Genomic DNA, 17852 nt, shown 5'->3' with positions numbered 1-17852 from the left:
ACTCTGGAGACACTGCTTGGTGAGTCCACAGCTCTGTAGTTGAGTCTGAAATGTAGTTCAGTCTGAGTCTGAACATCAGCAAGCACAAGGACTACTGCAATGATGCCAGGTTCCACACCTAGGAAAGTTTTTCTACCGTTTCATTTAACTTCCCACGGAAGACTTTTTTTTGTTTTCCAAAGAGTAACCTCTGATACCTAAACTTCTTGGAAACCTAACAGAATTCTCAACTAAAAATATATATTGTTCAGTAATTCTGCTATGAAATATAATAGCAATATATGGAATATCACAATTTCACTCCTAATAAGATACATGCCCTTCCCCATGGTTCTAATGAAAAGAAAGCTTGATGATGATACGGTGCTACTAAGTCAGACACAGGATTGTTTTTGTTTGTGGAGGTGGCAGTATTTAGAAGAATGGAATCTTTTTTTCAGTAGCACAAAACTTAGCAGCCACTAATTCATCCTTCCATTTAATCCACCTTGGGTCCTCTGAGGCTTAGCACAAGAGATGGAGAGGAGAAGGGAGTTGAGGGAAATTGGAAGGGGAGATGAACCATGAGAGACTGTGGACTCTGAAGAACAACCTGAGGGTTTGTTTTTTTTTTAAAGATTTTATTTATTTGTCAGAAAGAGGGAGAGCGAGCAAGCACAGGCAGACAGAGTGGCAGTCAGAGGCAGAGGAAGAAGCAGGCTCCCCTCCGAGCAAGGAGCCCGATGTGGGACTCGATCCCAGGATGCTGGGATCATGACCTGAGCCGAAGGCAGCTGCTTAACCAACTGAGCCACCCAGGCGTCCCAACCTGAGGGTTTTGAAGGGGCGGGGGGCAGTGGGAGGTTGGGAGAGCCGGGTGGTGGGTATTAAGGAGGGCACATATTGCATGGAGCACTGGGTGTGGTGGAAAAACAATGAATATTGTTACGCTGAAAAGAAATTTTTTAAAAAATTAATTAATATTGAATAAATAAATAAATAAAGTCTGCAGTAACTGTCAAAGTAATTTAGGTGCAATGGGACCTACCTCGACAGAGCTGAGGGGGACCAAAGCTGGGGGTGGGGGTAATAAGTATTAAGGTACAAATAGCTCTTCATAAAAACAGAGGTTTTTATGCAAATAATATTAAATTTATGCAATAATATTAAAATGACATTCCTTATTTTCTCTCCATATACCTTTGTAAAACATTGAATCAAAAGCTTCTTCTTGTGTTCTTACATCTTTCTTTTTAGAGAGTGGAATTGTGGTACACTCTAGGTTGTTACTGGCACACAATTAACTTTTATTAAAAAAAGAGTGGTGGCATTTTAAAATTATAATCAATATATGCTGAAGAGGAGGCCATGAATAGTCCTTCCATTGTGAGTCACCCACAATCTCTCTGGAGACACTCTTTTCACATTAGGTTGAAGGGAAAACCTCTAGGTCTTCGCAGGCATTTTTTTTTAAATAAATTATTTCATAAAAGGGCTCAAATGTGGTTTTTAGTCAGCCATGTGTTGATAAATGTTATCAATCAGCTACTCATTGTAGTCTCCACCCCTCCTTCTAAATCATCCCACAATAGCTGATTTCAAGTTACCACGACGATGCCCCCACCATGGCATTGGAAAGCCATGCACACAGTTGGCTCTCAGAAGCTCAAATGAACTCACGCCAATAGAACCAAACACAGCCACCAAGATGATGGAGAAGATGAAGCCCACATTACACCATCATATAGGAAAGCAGGTGGGTATCTGAAATGTTTTGTTTTCCTCTGCCTCGCTGGGAAGTTTTCTAGTAGTTGACATTTTATCTCAGCTCTTGGTCTATTATCAAGAACAACTTTAAAAAGGGGGTAAGGGTGCTCAGTGGTCCACATGACATCTTAATAGCCCTTATTGGTATTATTATCGACTAGGGGGTAAAAAAAAGAACGTAGCATAAATTAACCCTGGGAATTCTCAAGGATCCCTGAGGAATAAGTAGGCAGGAAGTATGAATTCCATTTTATAGGAAGCTCGGAATTTCTGAGAAGATAAGAAATCAAATTGGGCAATAGAACCATTAAGCAGCAGTAATCCTTTTCAGCTGCAGACTAGAAGAGGCCCACTAGAAGAGGGGGACAAAAACCTAATCTTTATTCCCCCTTATACTCCGATCTTAATTCAGTTCCACTTAAACTCAACCTGCTTTTCACCCAGCGGTACTTGAGGGTCTGGCTAGTATAAGCTAAAAGCAACAGCCTCTGTGAATTTGAATTTTCCTTTCACCTCCTCAGATATTGTCACCAATCCTAAAAATGTTTGGCTAGAGTAAAGTGTAGCCTTATGAAACATGCCATATTACTGAGAAATTAAAATCTGTCTTATCCTTCTTGCTGAACCCTTCATTGGCCAAAAGAATCATTTTTTTTCTCTTTCTCCAGATCTACCTTTGTATTCTCAATGCCCTGAGAAAGAAAGGAAACTTTCCAGTGGTTCAGACCCACTGGGGTAAATTAAGCCATATGGTCTCAGAGGTTGCAGGCTTGGAGGGATTTGCCCCCAAAGACCCGAGGAGAGCTGGATCCCTCTGGATGGGAGGCTGGGGGTGATTCACGTCCCATGGAGCAAGTGAACAGTAATGGGGAGCCACTCTTAAATGGGTCCCACAAGCTTCAACAGCAAATACCTCAGAAACTATCAACCAGGACAAAGAATAATGGCCCCTTGTCCAATTTCTCCCGATGATTTCAACCCCCTTGGCTCTTCTGCTGTTCTGAGGAAGGGGGATGAGGAGGAGAAGGTCTCCTGAAAAAACAGCTTGAATTTGGGTATCCTGCTAGGGAGGTGAATGGAGCCATCCATATTTGGTTTGATTCAGAATAGAGAAATGAGACACTTTTTGCATCTTAGCGCCATACTGAAAATTTTGAAGTTCCCTTACTGTGGCAATCCCCCCCACCCCCCCATCCCTGCCCCAGGCTAACTGGAAACCTTATCCTGGTAATCCTGGACTCCTTTTCTACAAATGCTCCCTGGCTCCACAGATATCTCCCATACAAAGGAACTAGCTAAAGTTAAGCTTACTTCGCTGTCTCAGGGCTTTAACATTTTATACCTGAAACATGGAGGTTACCCTAGGTCTTGGGATCCCCCCTCTTTGATTATATTAAATCTGATTAAAGAGGTATGCAGCCCTCTTTAGGTTAGTAATAGCCAAGAGCAAAGGTTGTTCCTGCCATACCTTTTTGCCTGATTTGGACATAGATATATCTGAGGTACATTTCTAGAATCTTAATTACTTTGTGCAGAAATTTTGTGAGGCAAAGCAAAAGCAGACCAAGCATGGCAAACCCACCCAACTCTACCAGTAAATCCAGGGGCCAAATCTTCCTTGTCTTGCCATCAGAGAACAGCAGAGAATACCCAATTATAGAGCATTAGGTTCCTGTGGCAGCTTTGGAGAGGAGAAAAGTGAGGCCCATTTTCTGCTTTTACTTCAAAGTAACTATCTCTACCTTCATATTGGACAAAGTAATCTTTAACCTCTGTGGGCCATGAGTTTCCTCATCTAAAAGTTTGTGTACTCAACTAGATGATCCCTAAGATTCCTTGCAGCTCTAAAACTTTTTGATTCTAGGATATTATGAAATCCCAAAAACAAAGGAAGAGAGAGACATTGTTCTCATTCTATTGTCCACACAGCTGGATTTATCAGATTAAGATTGCGAGTTATAAATAAAGGGAGAAAGACACTGATACAATATAGAACTTGCATTTGCAGGAAGAACATTTTTCATCCATATGGATCTTAATTATTTCACGTGCTAACAAATAATTGAACAGACTATCTATAGAAATGATTTTGTCCATTCATCCACTTTTCTCTTTAACAGTAAAAATAACTTTATTGTTTTGTTATAAAACTGTGTCCAAATAAAAATAGGGAAATGCAATCCTCAACAGTTTCTGAGATGTGGCTGTGTGACTCTCCGAGAGCCCAAACAGCTCTTTAAATACACACAAAGGAAAGAGTGCCATCTGCTGGCTTCAGTTGTCTAATTGTGTCTTTCTGACTTGATAGAATAAAAGTTAACTCCAGAGATAACTGTTAAAACTGGACTCTACGTCCTGCTTCATGAAAACGCTGAACTTTCTATAACGTAGTATATAGAGCCTAAAGAGAAAAATTATTTGTCCTGACCTCCAAAATACACAGAACATATGAACAAAGTGTTACTCCTGAATTACCTAATTACTTTTAATCATATCCTACAATATTCACCACATCCAAAAGTTATAAACTTAGGTTCAAAAGTAAGTAGATAGTCTTTCTTTAAAAGCTTTTAAGAAAGCTAGACTATCTGGCATGTTTATACAGCAGGACAGAGTGTCAATTGTCAAAAGTTTTATCAATTTGACAGCAACAAACTAAATGGGGGGAGAGGTAGCTCTATTAACAGATTTGAATAAAGAAAAAAGAAAACAACAGTTAAGTTGAAAAGTCATGTGCCAGATATAAACATCAGTGCATGCTTCCACACTAGTGTCAGGGGACAGACGAAAGCCGGAATGAAGCACTTATCAAATCCCTCCTTTATGAAGTGCCGTGATGTTATCAGGGCCACCAAATTCACTCTTACTCACCTTAATCCCAACAAACTCTCCTTCAGAACATACTCTCTTTTAAGGCAACCCCTTACAACAGTGGAGCTGCTCAGAGAATGTTCCACATAAAAATGAAACATTCCAACTACTTATACCAATACTGGTGTAAGATCCCAGGAAAAATTATTCCGTTGCCTGAAATGTTAGATAACTACTCAGCACAATCCTGAAATCATCAAAGGAGTTGTATGAGGTGACTGGAATATTTTTTATTCAAAAAAGTACACTAAACTTCCTGTGCACAATGCATTTAACCAAAAGAAGACACTCATTCTAAATAATTAAGATTCAGTATTACCAGGAAGCCGGGAGATGAACCAGCATCCTTGGCAGTCCTCTTAATGTTCTGCCTTACCTGTATGGTAATTCACTGACTTTTGGCACTAAAGGTGTTTTATTTTTCTCATGATGCCCTATTGGGAGGTTGTTTGGGAAGGACAATTATTAAAATCTTAAATCAAGTACTTAGTATATTTTAAAGGAATTTAGTCATGTACATAAAATCTGTATGGAAAAAGAAACCATATACTCACTGTTCTTTTATAAAAGATGATATTAATTATGTTGTTTCCTTCCTCGTGTAGCATGAGTAAACTACACTATAGATTACTTAGTCTGTATTTTGGATTAAAATGATTTCTGGATCAAAGTTAGTGCTGGTGACCTATCTTCAGAGGAATTTCATCATTGGTACCACAATGTAAGAAAGCAGTTACTTGAAGCTCACATACTACTTCTGGTTCTCTGAGAGTATCTTTAGATCAGTTTGCTAGCCTCCACCGAACTTGCCAAAGTCCTAATGAGAAGCTCTGAGACCAGATCCACAAGAATGCAAGAAACCAATCATGAGTTTATACCAAGTTAATGACAACACACAACCTGGAGGAAATTACTTCATGTAAAACATGCCACTCCTCGGGGCACCGGGGTGGCTCGGTGGGTTAATCCTCTGCCTTCGGCTCAGGTCATGATCCCAGGATCCTGGGATTGAGCCCCGCATCAGGCTCTCTGCTCAGCAGGGAGCCTGCTTCCCCCTCTCTCTCTGCCTGCCTCTCTGCCTGCTTGTGATCTCTCTCTGTCAAATAAATAAATAAAATTAAATTTAAAAAAAAAATGCCACTCCTCACACTTACTCAATGTTGAAAGCTACCACAGAACAAGTACAGTGACAATATCAGACCGGGAACAACCACTATTTGTCTCACACCTGTAATAAAATATTTTCTCACATATTATTTCATGTGTTTTTCAAGACACCCTGTGAGATAGTCAGGCTATTTTATAAACCAACTGAAATCACTTATTCAATTTTTCATTAATAAACAACTACAAGGTTTCTCCACTTGAGTAATATTTACCATAAGACTAAAAACCCAGTAGAGCTTGTCAATGAGAGACTAGTAAACACTAAACCCAACCCAGAGATTGACATAACCCAATGAAGCATAATGCTGGTGTCTGGTAGAATGATCACATATTCTGTTGATGGAATTCGTCTACCAGCCAAATGGCTGACACTGCCACACACAACAAGAAACACTAGTGAACAGGGGCCCAAAGTAGCCATCTCCGTCTAGACTGGAGGATATTGGCAAGGAGTGACAAAAATTGAGTGACACCAATCAAATCTTTGTTTTTGAAGATATCAAACTGATTTACCAGCACAAAAATATATTTGAGATTATCTAGATGAGAAAACAGAGACCCCAAAAGGTTGTGTTCTATCAAGTCCCCACCGTTAGTTAGCAGAGTCAAGACTGGAACTTGGTTGTAACCTTGAGTCCAGAAATTAGGGTCGCAGATTCAAACAGTGTGAAAGAATACGGGATAATTCATCAAACTGGTAAAAATCAAAATACATGTTGCCAATACATTAGTAGTTAAAGAAGTTTCCATTTAAACAAGATACCACAATTCACTATCGAGTGCTGAGAATCTAAATTATTAAGAGCATGAAGAAATGCACTACTTATGTCAGCAGCTGGTAAGAAAGGAAAGTGATCCCATATTTAACTTTAGATATAAAGACTTAGATATAAGTGATACAGAAATAGATCCTTAAAAATATAAAAATATCCATTCCCTTTCAACCAATAATCCCATTTCTAAGATGAATGCTGAATTATTTATAAGGCTGTTTCTCTCAAAGTTAATTACAACAGGCAAATAGTGAAAATAATATAAATGTCTAAATATACTAAATTAATAAAATTAAAATTAATGTTTGTCTCTCATTACAATGGAATATTATGTAGCCAAGAATAATCGTGGGTTTTTTTTGAAGTTTATGAGTTGGGAAAATGCTGTAGGTACATTTTTCAGATATTTTGATATCAAATGTATTTATAAACAATATGATAAACATGGTCCTAATTAAGGCAATAGTTGTGAATAAGCATATTTAGCAAATATACAGTCGATAACACACATACAAAAAGACACTGAAGAACATGTAATAACAGTAGTTATCCTTGGATGAGAAATTATTGATTTTTGCATCTTGTGTTTTTCCATTTTTTCAATATTTCTTGCAGTAAATACATACTTGGTCTTTCACCAAAAAAAAAAAAAATTAAAAAAAAACAACTAATAATAATTGTATATAAACTAGCACAACACCAGTGGAGACACCGGAATAAAGAAGGACATGGGCGCTGGGTGGACCGGCAGCTGCAAGGCTTCCAGGCACCTCAGCTCTGGTCAAGGATTAGCTCTTGGGTGATTTATCTGGCTCTTAATTTTCTGGACGTTAAGGCAAAAACACACAGTAGGAAGTTCCAATTTCTCTCAACAGAAGACACATTATTCACAGTTCTTTTTTCCTGGAACTACAGCTAACCAGGAATTCAGCATCATTCAAATTCTTATATAAAAGACCTCAAGAAGCATATTGAGTGGGAACTTCAACTGTGATCTTAAAACTCAGCAGCTGTCTTCTGGCATCTTTCAGGCACTGACCCTAGGATGAATCATATCCCACTACATAAAATTAAATATAAAGCTGGAGATCTGTGTAATCTCTGGCAAGACATGGGTCCTTAGAACAGCGCATTTTGGTATCAGGTGTTTTCAATAATACCATAGTAATCTATTCTATAATGCTCTAATCTAGAGGATTCATGTCACTGCTTGTGATAAAATCTGAGTTAGAAGCAGAATGCTTCCCTTTATTCAAAAAGAATGTCCTTGGAGCGCCTGGGTGGCTCAGTTGGTTAACTGTTTACCTTCGGCTCAGGTCATGATCCCCGGGTCCTGGGATTGAGTCCCATGTTAGGGCTCCCTGTTGGGTGGGGAGTCTGCTTCTCCCTCTCCCTCTGCTCCTCCCCCTTCTCATTTTTTCTCTCCCTCTCAAGTAAATAAAATCTTTAAAAGAAAATAAATAAAAATTTTTAAAAATAAAAAGAATGGCCTTATATTCCAATATGTTAAATTAAAACAAACACTTCAATCATTTCCCAAAGGGATAATAGGTAGTCAATGTGTTTTTATGTGTTACATACTGGAACATGTAATATGCTCTGAATCACATCAAAACGCTTTTACTACCAACCTGAAAATGTCTTACATAAAGTATTTGACAACACTCTTAGAAATGCCATAAATAAAATTGTCTAAAAGATAAACTGAGGTAATCATATCAACTTTACCCTAGCCGTCAATAACCATTCCACTAGTCATCCAAATCAAAACACAACAAAACCAGGCACTGGGTCTTTCTCTTGGCCAGTCTAGACATGCCAACCTCTCCTTCACCTAAACTGTCATACCGTGCAGTTGCCCTCACTTCGCTTTGCTCCTACCCATGGCCAATTCACTGCCTCCCACCACCTATAAGACATGTTTGGGAGGAACATTGGTCCTAATTATATCTGCCTCTAAAAAGGTGTGAGCATACCCAGACATCCCTTCTTATAATTTGATACCATTATATTATTCGGTGAACATTCTTTTTTTTTTTTTTTAAACCATATACTAGTCCTAGACAGTATATGATACAGGTAGACGGGAAACTGGAAAACTGCGGTGGTAGCATTATGCAGTCAGTTCAATGAAGAACAAAGGAGAAAATGGTCAGGTTTAACCAAAGAAAAATTGCAGTTTCAAATCTGTAAAATATGTGTTTGTATTCATCTTTTAATGACCTTCCAAGTGTTTTTGAAGTGCTGTTATTCTAATATATTGGGTTTTAAGGAGCAAGTGAACAGTCTGACCATTTTTTTCTAGCTTTGATCACCTTCTGTTCCACTCTCAGCACTCTCCATATAACCTAAAACCCAGAGCATGTATTTATATTGCAGTATTTTATTAATACAGTTCACAGACACAAATCAGCATCAGTTAAATAATCGGTATACAAAGGTGCTAACACTCCTCTACCACTTTTGCGGGTCTAATGAATATCTGTCATGTTGGTGGCAATCCAGCCTCTTTTGTACACTGCTGTCTGAACATCTTCACACACTCTGAGTACCGTCTCTTTGACAGAGAAGCCGGAACTCCAATCTACCTTGTCCCTGGGGAAAAGCATGTGATCCGCCAACACAGGACTTCAGTCTGAGAAGTTGGTACCAGGAGAGAGCAGATGCAGATGTAATCCAACTTCCAGGAAGCAATGGCAGCAAATAGAGCCTGCTTTCCAGGGTCAGAAGTCCCAGAACTCCTGGGGTCCAGCCCACTATCTCCAGTGAAGCCGCAGCGTCCAGGACAAAGTGCCCCGTCTACACTAGCCGGTGGCAGCAGTGGGGCTTCTGCTAGAGTAGCCACGAAGGTCTGTGTGGGCATTGTTTCTGGTAGTTTAGTGGCTGAGCCAGACATCTCTTAAGTCTACTGGAGATTCTTTGTTGGGCCAAATACATTTTAATAAGCTTCTTTCCTGCACAATTAAGCTAAGGTGGATTTTACTGTTTGGAACCATGACACACTTCCAACGGCTACTGATAATAAGGGGGAGCTTTCCCATGAAGGATATCAGATTCTAAACCTCCCTAATGATCTCAGAGCAATACCCTTGCAGTGCTCCACTTCCTAGCCCTCGGGAATACAGAAGATGCATGAGTAGCTGCAAACTCCCTAGGCAGTTTGCTGTCCGACTTACAACAACCAGAGTCAGTTTGTGGAAACAGATTATATTTCTCTGCTTCTTGATATGTACACCCTTTCACTCCCTTCCTCCAAATCTTAGGATAGAACACTATTAATTTCTTTACCTACCTCTCAAATTCCTCCTATCAGAGATATCATATGATAATTGAGAGGCAAGGCGGTGGGTGGTGGGGAGTAGGGAGGGAAAATATGAAACAAGAGATGGGACTGGGGAGGGAGACAAACCATAAGAGACTCTTTATCTCAGGAAACAAACTGAGGGTTGCTGGGGGGTGACAGGGGAAAGGATGGGGTGGCTGGGTGACAGACATTGGAGAGGGTGTGTGCTATGGTGAGTGCTGTGAATTGTGTAAGACTGATGATTCACAGACCTGTACCCCTAAAGCAAAAAATACATTATGTGTTAATAAATTTTTTAAAAAACTCTTACCTAAAGAGGTGTCTGTTTCTCCTTACTATTTATCTTCAACCTGTAAGCCAGTTCTCTCTACATTATAAAACTTTTTTCCCAGTTCTATAGCTATTAGGATAGCTACATTCTAAAATATTTTAAATTGTTTTTGAAAGTCTTCATAAGGAATATAAACTTTCCCTTTACCTATCAATAGACCTGGTAATTTCACTCAGAAAAGAAATTTGCATAGGGAACTCTATCACATTTCCCTAATAGCCTTGTCGTATTAGTGTTTACTCATTGAGTCGAGCTACTAAGATTCTACCAGCCTATCTGATATCCATTTTGGTTCCTTTTGCAATATTAGCTTTGGTGGCTTGTTTTTGTACAGTACATTTTTTTGAAATAATAGGAGTTTGGGGGTACCTGGGTGGTTCAGTGGGTTAAGCTGCTGCCTTCAGCTCAGGTCATGATCTCAGGGCCCTGGGATCAAGCCCCACATCGGGCTTTCTGCTCAGCGGGGAGTCTGCTTCCCTCTCTCTCTCTCTCTCTGCCTGCCTCTCTGCCTACTTGTGATCTCTCTCTGTCAAATAAATAAATAAAATCTTTGAAAATAATAATAATAATAGGAGTTTAGTGTTTTCGTTAACAAAGACATCTCCACAAACTGTCATTTGTTATCAATTAAAGATATGCATATGCAGAAGCAAACATATGCTATATTTACTCTAACTCTTGGAATTTATCAAATTCATCAAGACAGGGATGAAATTTGCTTTCGTGAAATATATGAAAGATGGTGTTACTGACCAACTATAGCATAAACAAAATAGAGGAAAGGGGGCCACACAAATTAAGAAAATTATTCGAAGCCCTTGAACTGCTATTATTCACGTATAATATACTTATCCGCTCAAGCCTATGACATCTCAAATCACGTCAAGAGCACACATGAGATTGCAAGAAGCCATTCTGACATTCTGTATTAGGTTTTATAATATAGGCATTACTTCATGGATATTTAGCCAAAATATCTTGTAGGCTGATCTAATAAAATTTGTTTTCCTGTATGAGATTGTTTTAAGTTCAAATTTTAAAAATGAAACCTAAAAAAAAAATTCATGCAATATAGGAAGTAAGCAGGATATTAATGAAAAGACATACTCTTCCATTAGCCATAAATACTCCCTTTCTTCAACGAGAAATAAAAGTTGTATTCTAGAATGCACACAGGGATTACAAATACTAAGAAGCGTTAATCAAACACACAAATACTAAGAAGCATCAATCAAACACACATGGGGGATCTCGGCACAGTTCTTTATTTTACTGATATGACTATAGATCAGTATGATTTCTGCAGTACTTATTTAGCAGTATTTAGCAGATATTCTGCTAAATAAAGTTTAGCATCATGCCTAGAAAAAGGATCAGCACTACTATTTGGCCTCAAGCGTATAAAAGAATAATAGCAATAATTGCTTATGACATGTTAAGCATGTCTCAGGAAATTTACAGGCATTATCTCACTTATTCCTACAACAACACTAAGATATATCTTTATAACCCATTTCACAAATGAGGTATATGGAGGTTAAGTAACTTTCCCAAGGTCACATAGTACTATTGAATTTGGGACTCAGATTTAGGGAGTCTAAGCCCAGAGCTTCTGCTTTCTATGATTTACTATACTGCCTCCCTATTTTCTCTCTTGGGTCCTTGAAATTATTTGACATTCCATACTGTAGATTTCTAAGTATGTGATTAGAGATATGGGGAGAAGAATACCTGGATGGCTCAGCTGGTGGAGTATCTGACTCTTAACCTTAGGTCTAGATCTCAAGAGTCATAAGTTCAAGCCCCACATTGGCTGTGGTGACTACTTTAAAAAAAAAAAAAAAAGACATTGGGAAGAAGAAGGGAGGAAATGCTTAGAAAAATCTCAGGCATAAAGAAATTTGTTCCCTCTAGGATTTGAGTGATGTTATTACCCTCCAAAAAAAAAAAAACTGTGAAGCAGTATTATTCAAATGTTGGTAAATACATATCCTGGCAAACTATACTTCCAGCTGTTCAAGCTAATTGGTTTTGTTTTTAGGGGTTTTTTTTTGGTTTTGGACACACTTATTCATATCATTTGTGGTATTTTTAGCTGTGTTTTCTATTTGCATCATCAACAGAGACTGAACAAGAGGCAATGCTTTAATAATCAACCATATCTCAATAATTACCCACTTGTTTCAACATGAAATGTATTTCACCTGCAGTATATAGAATTGAGAATCTCTAAATTGTGCTTGAGCCAAGGCTCATCAAGCTGCCCTGTGTCACAATAACATGCACGTGCACATGCACTTGACCCATGATAAACACCATGTTTTACATAATACACACATTCTCTGCAGATCATTTCCTGATCACCAGAACCCATAGAGTAGTTACAACTGTGAAGAAAGCACCTCCAGTAAGACAAACTCCTAAAACACGGAAAATAGATCACTGCCAAGAGTGGCGTTCCTAGTCATCATTAATTCAACAAATGTGTATTGAGTGCCGACTTTGTAGTAGAGAATGGAGACATAGTGTGAACAGAGACCCTGTCCTCCAGGAGCTTGGTCTAGTTTATAGACCAGGCAAGAAAATAAAATATTATGATACACTGGTAAATATTGTAAACAAGGAGCAAAAGACATTACGAGAGCCCGGCAGAAGCGTTTAAATGGAGAATGAAGAGACAGTAAATGATGTGCACCCTGGGGCTAAGTAGGGAAACATTTCCAAAATAAAGGGCACTGGAACCAAATTTTAAAATGTGAGATTTTGGCTAAGGTGAAGGAAATTCCAAGCCCAGAGAAAACTGTATCAAATCAGCAAAGTACAAGTAGGTTGATGTGTCTGAATGACAGTATGCATGCAGAGGTATAGTGAGGGACAGAATTGAAAAAACTCCAAAAGCCACTTGCCTTCAAAAATATATGATGTGACTTTTCACTGATATTCTCTGATGCTTGTGTATCCCCTCAAAGACAAATAAGTATAATACCAAAGAGCGTAATTAGAAAACCACTGCACAGGTTCTGACTAAATAGGTAGACTGAACAAATAGAAGTCTGAATAAATGAAATGCCACTAAGATAAAAAGCTAATTAAAAAAAAAGAGTGATCCATAAGACAAGAATCAAATGAATATAACAGCAAAGCAGAGATGTTAACAAAACTTAAGGTGTAAAGCAAATGGATGGATGGTAAACTGATTTAGTAGATATGAGAAAGCTGAGTACATTCAGAGGATAAACAAATATGACCCATGACCACCTGCACTGCAGAAATCAAGAAAAACATAGGAATTAGAGGCAAAGAATAGCTAAGAAAAGAGGTTTGAGGGCTGCAGCAAGTGCCACTCACATGACTTGGAAAAAGAAGGGAAGTCTACTATGGAGAATGCAAACTCAAAAGGCTCTGAAAAGGCACAGCAGTGAAAAGTACCATACTACAAAGGGACGAGTTGTACTCCCAAACACAAGATGAAAGGACTCCCTTCTAGAGAAATTAACTGGACCAAGAAGAAGGATCTGATGTTTGCAATGAGTACTAAAAGACTGGCATATCTTTGAGTAGCATAAACAGGACATCCCAGGCAGAAGATATAGCTTATGAAGATTCAGAATCATAAAGGCAAGTGGCAAGTCTGAGGGGTGGCAAAAAGCTCAGCTTGTTTAACAAATGGTGTGCACCAGTTGAAGAAGGGTGAAAAAACACACTGGGGACAAGTTCAAGGTCCAGCCATTAAAAGCCTCATATGTTAGAGAGACTGCATCACCAATTATATGCAAGAAGGGAGTTTCCACTAGAGAATGACATGGTCAGATACAGAAAGACAAAAAGGATTGAAGTAAAATACAGGAATGAAAATCCAGCTAGATTCCAGGTGAGATTTTCATATCTCTACAGGAAAAACGAGAGACAGAAGTAAGGCAATGGTAATGGGATAAAGGAAGGTCAGGATTCCAGAGATGTTTATAAGGTAGGATTGGTGGAATATTTTTATCAAATGAATGTAACTGGGAAAGGGAAGGGAAGGAGGCAAGGATGAAGCTTAGGTTTCTAGCCTAGGGAATGATGATGGCACAATAACTAAAGTAGGGAACATCACAAAAATAATCACTTTGACAAAGGGAAACAGTACCATCAACTCTGAAACACAGTAAGTCTAAGTTACTCGAGGCCATCTCTTCCTAGAGATGGAAACACCACCTACAACTCAGGAAAGCAAACTCATCTAGCTAGAGGTACAGATCTGAGATTCAGCACCACATGAATAATGAAGACGTGGTAGGAAATGAGAGCATATAGAGCATATAGTGGCAAACACACACAACCACTCTCAGCTCTGTGCCCAGGAAAGACATCACAAAGCTACTAGAGCCTTCTTTCTTGCTAAGCCCAAATGTGACTTTAGAAACCTTCTCAGTGTTGCCTTCCCAGCACCCACTTCCAATCAACCACAGTTGGTACTTAAATTAAAAATCCATTTGTCTTCCCTGATATAGAGCAAGAGAGAACAGCAAGGACTAGACTCTGAAGAACAAGTTTTCAAACATCTTACAACCATCAGCTTCATGGATGTCTGCTGGTGTGAATACAGACAACAAATCGGCATGAAAGGACTCTAAATTCATCTTAATCCAACCGTAAGGCATGTCCGCATCCATAGTCTTAGCTAACCTTTATCCTCTGGACTTTCACAGGAACCTGATGACCGCTTTGCCACCTGAACTCCTGCCCCTCTACAATCCAGCCTCTGCACTGCAGCCGGAGTAATATTTCCACAGCAGAGATATGATTGTATCTCCACTTCATCCCTGCTATTAAACCCCTATGGCAGCATCTCATTGTTCTTAAATAAGGACCAAGATTTTTCACATAATCTGCAAACCTCATTGGGTTTAACCCCTGGTTCCTTAGCTTATTTTGTACCATGAGCCTCCCCCTGCCCCCACCACCTTTATTCTTGCTCTCCTCCACCACTGGCTTTTGCAGATGCTGTCTGGCATCCTGGAGTACTCTTGCCATTATTCTTTACCTCACAAACTCCTACTCACCATCTAGATCTCAGGTTTGATACCATTTCCACGTCCACTAAGCCTTCCATGAAGGCCCAGATGTCATCACAGCACCATGGGCCTTTCCTGCAAAGCACTGATAAATGTAGTAATTTCATTATGTCTGTTGTTTCAAGACCTGCCTCTCCTACCAGACACTAACTTCATGAGTTCGAAAAACATGAGTTTCTTTTGGTTTTCCCAATACCCAGTTTCATGTTTGGCACATATCAGGCACTCAGTAAACAGTTATTTAATTCAGTTGGCTTTGGTGATCTAAATTTTGACAACACATTTTGACTCTTGAAAAATATGCCTAAATATTTACTAAAAATTTACTTTCACTTTAAAATGAATATGGTTAAGTGGACAAGAAATAACAGTTGGCAAATAATATGACATATATTTCAGTAGCCATTTTTATTTCATCAGAATTTTTCCATCATTTCCCAGCAAACATGCAAAGAATTACTAACTAGTAACATCACTTCCTGAAATTACATGCAGCTGGAAATCCTGCCAGTTCCCAAAATAAGAAAATGAGAAATCTTTTCTTCACCTTTATTAGATTTGCAGGCTGCTTTTCAAAAATATTACAAGACTTGTTGTCCTCAGCATTGTCTGAAGAATCATTAAAAATCACATTCTCATTTAGTTTAGCTAGCTGTGTGGAACACCTCTTACTTCCCACCTCCAAGATCTCTTCTTTACAGCAAGTTTTAAATAAAGACCACAAAACTACACTGACAGCTTATATGAAGGAACAGCATGCATAAAACCTCATTTCTCCAATTTCTTCCCTTAATTCCTCTTTAAGTGGAAGATGGACACTTTCATGGTGATATGTGATTGGGAGCATCTTTTTTTTTTTTTAAAGATTTTATTTATTTATTTGACAGAGAGAGATCACAGTAGACAGAGAGGCGGGCAGAGAGAGAGAGAGGGAACAGGCTCCCTGCTGAGCAGAGAGCCTGATGCGGGACTCGATCCCAGGACCCTGAGATCATGACCTGAGCCGAAGGCAGCGGCTTAACCCACTGAGCCATCCAGGTGCCCCAAGGGAGCATCTTCTTAGATAATGAATAATGCACAGAACTGACTTTCTAATGTATTTCCAGTCCAACCTCACAGCAGAACTGTCTGGTGTCCCAGGAAATGAAAACACTACATAAATTGCAGTCTTTTAGTAGCCAAATCCAAAGAGAAAACACAAGTTTCACTCAGGTGCTATTGTCTCTGTTGTTACAAATGAGAATTCTTAGATATGAATGGTGCTTTAGGAAAAGCCATGAAACACACATGCACACACAGTTCTCACATATCATCTGAAGCTCCTTAGCACTTTGTCTATGTCTTCACTCCCATTACCCCAGGCCTTAGCTGGCTATCCTTGCAGAATAAAGAAATCACCTCAGTCAAAACAACCAGCCTGCCTAGACTCTACTTTCTTGGTGTGTGTTTCAGAACTGGGCCCTGCTACTCATGGCTATTCACCTGCTAAACTAATTTGTACTGAGATAATAATGACAGGTTATTAGATTATGCGTTTCCCATACCATAAACATGTGAAGCTTATAAGGGGAGCTAGAAATTAGTGCCTTCAGCTAAATAACCACTGGTAAGAATCTGGAGGAGAGAAGTCACTGCGGTAAGTCAGCTTTGGAGTTGGTTATCCATCTCTTCTACCCACGAGTACACATTCACCTTTTCAAACATTCACTAAGAAGAAAATAAGGGATGACAAATAAGAATAAATCCTGGTTGTCAGAAGACCATTCAGTGCAGTAATTCAATCATTATAGTCCCTGGATATGGTCCCTACATTCAAGGATCATACAGTCTGGGGTGCCTGGCTACAAGTCAGTCTGAAGTCAAAGGTTCTATAACTTACTTCCTCTACCAGCAGAAGCTCCAGTAGAGCAAGAATCCCTTTTTGACAACTATAAACTCAGTGTCTAACACTGAATTCAGTAAAGATTTGGTGGGTGAATGAATACTAGTATTATGGTCTGGCAAATAATAAACTTTTTTTTTTTTTTCAGTTAGCCAACATATAAGACATCATTCGTTTTTGATGTAGTGTTCGATTCATTAGTTGCATGTAACACCCAGTGCTCATCACAACACTTGCCTTCCTTAATACCCATCACCTGGCTACCCCAATCCCTCTCTTCTGTAATCCTCAATTACAGAGTCCAGAGTCTCTGATGGTTTACCTCCTTCTCTGATATTTTCCCATTCAGTGTTCCTTCCCTTTCCCTACGGTCATCCACGCTATTCCTTATGTTCTACATATGAATGAAACCATACGGTAATTGTCTTTGCTTGACTTATTTCACTTATCATAATCCCCTCTGGTTCCATCCATGTTGATGCAAATGATAGGTATTCATCCCTTCTGATGAAGGGATCCCTTCTGATCCCTTCTGATGGCTGAGTAATGTTCCATTGTATATATGAACTACATCTTCTTTATCCTATCATCTGAATAACAATTTTTTTAGTCTATTTTCCCTTCTACAAAGTAAGAATGACAATATCCACTTCATAAGATTCATGTATAGATTAAATGACATATGTAGAAAGCTCCTAACAAACCTTCAGGCAACAGTAAG

Source organism: Mustela erminea, chromosome 6, assembly GCF_009829155.1.
Source record: "Mustela erminea isolate mMusErm1 chromosome 6, mMusErm1.Pri, whole genome shotgun sequence".
Taxonomy (NCBI): Eukaryota; Metazoa; Chordata; class Mammalia; order Carnivora; family Mustelidae; genus Mustela; species Mustela erminea.
This window is presented reverse-complemented; position numbering follows the sequence as displayed.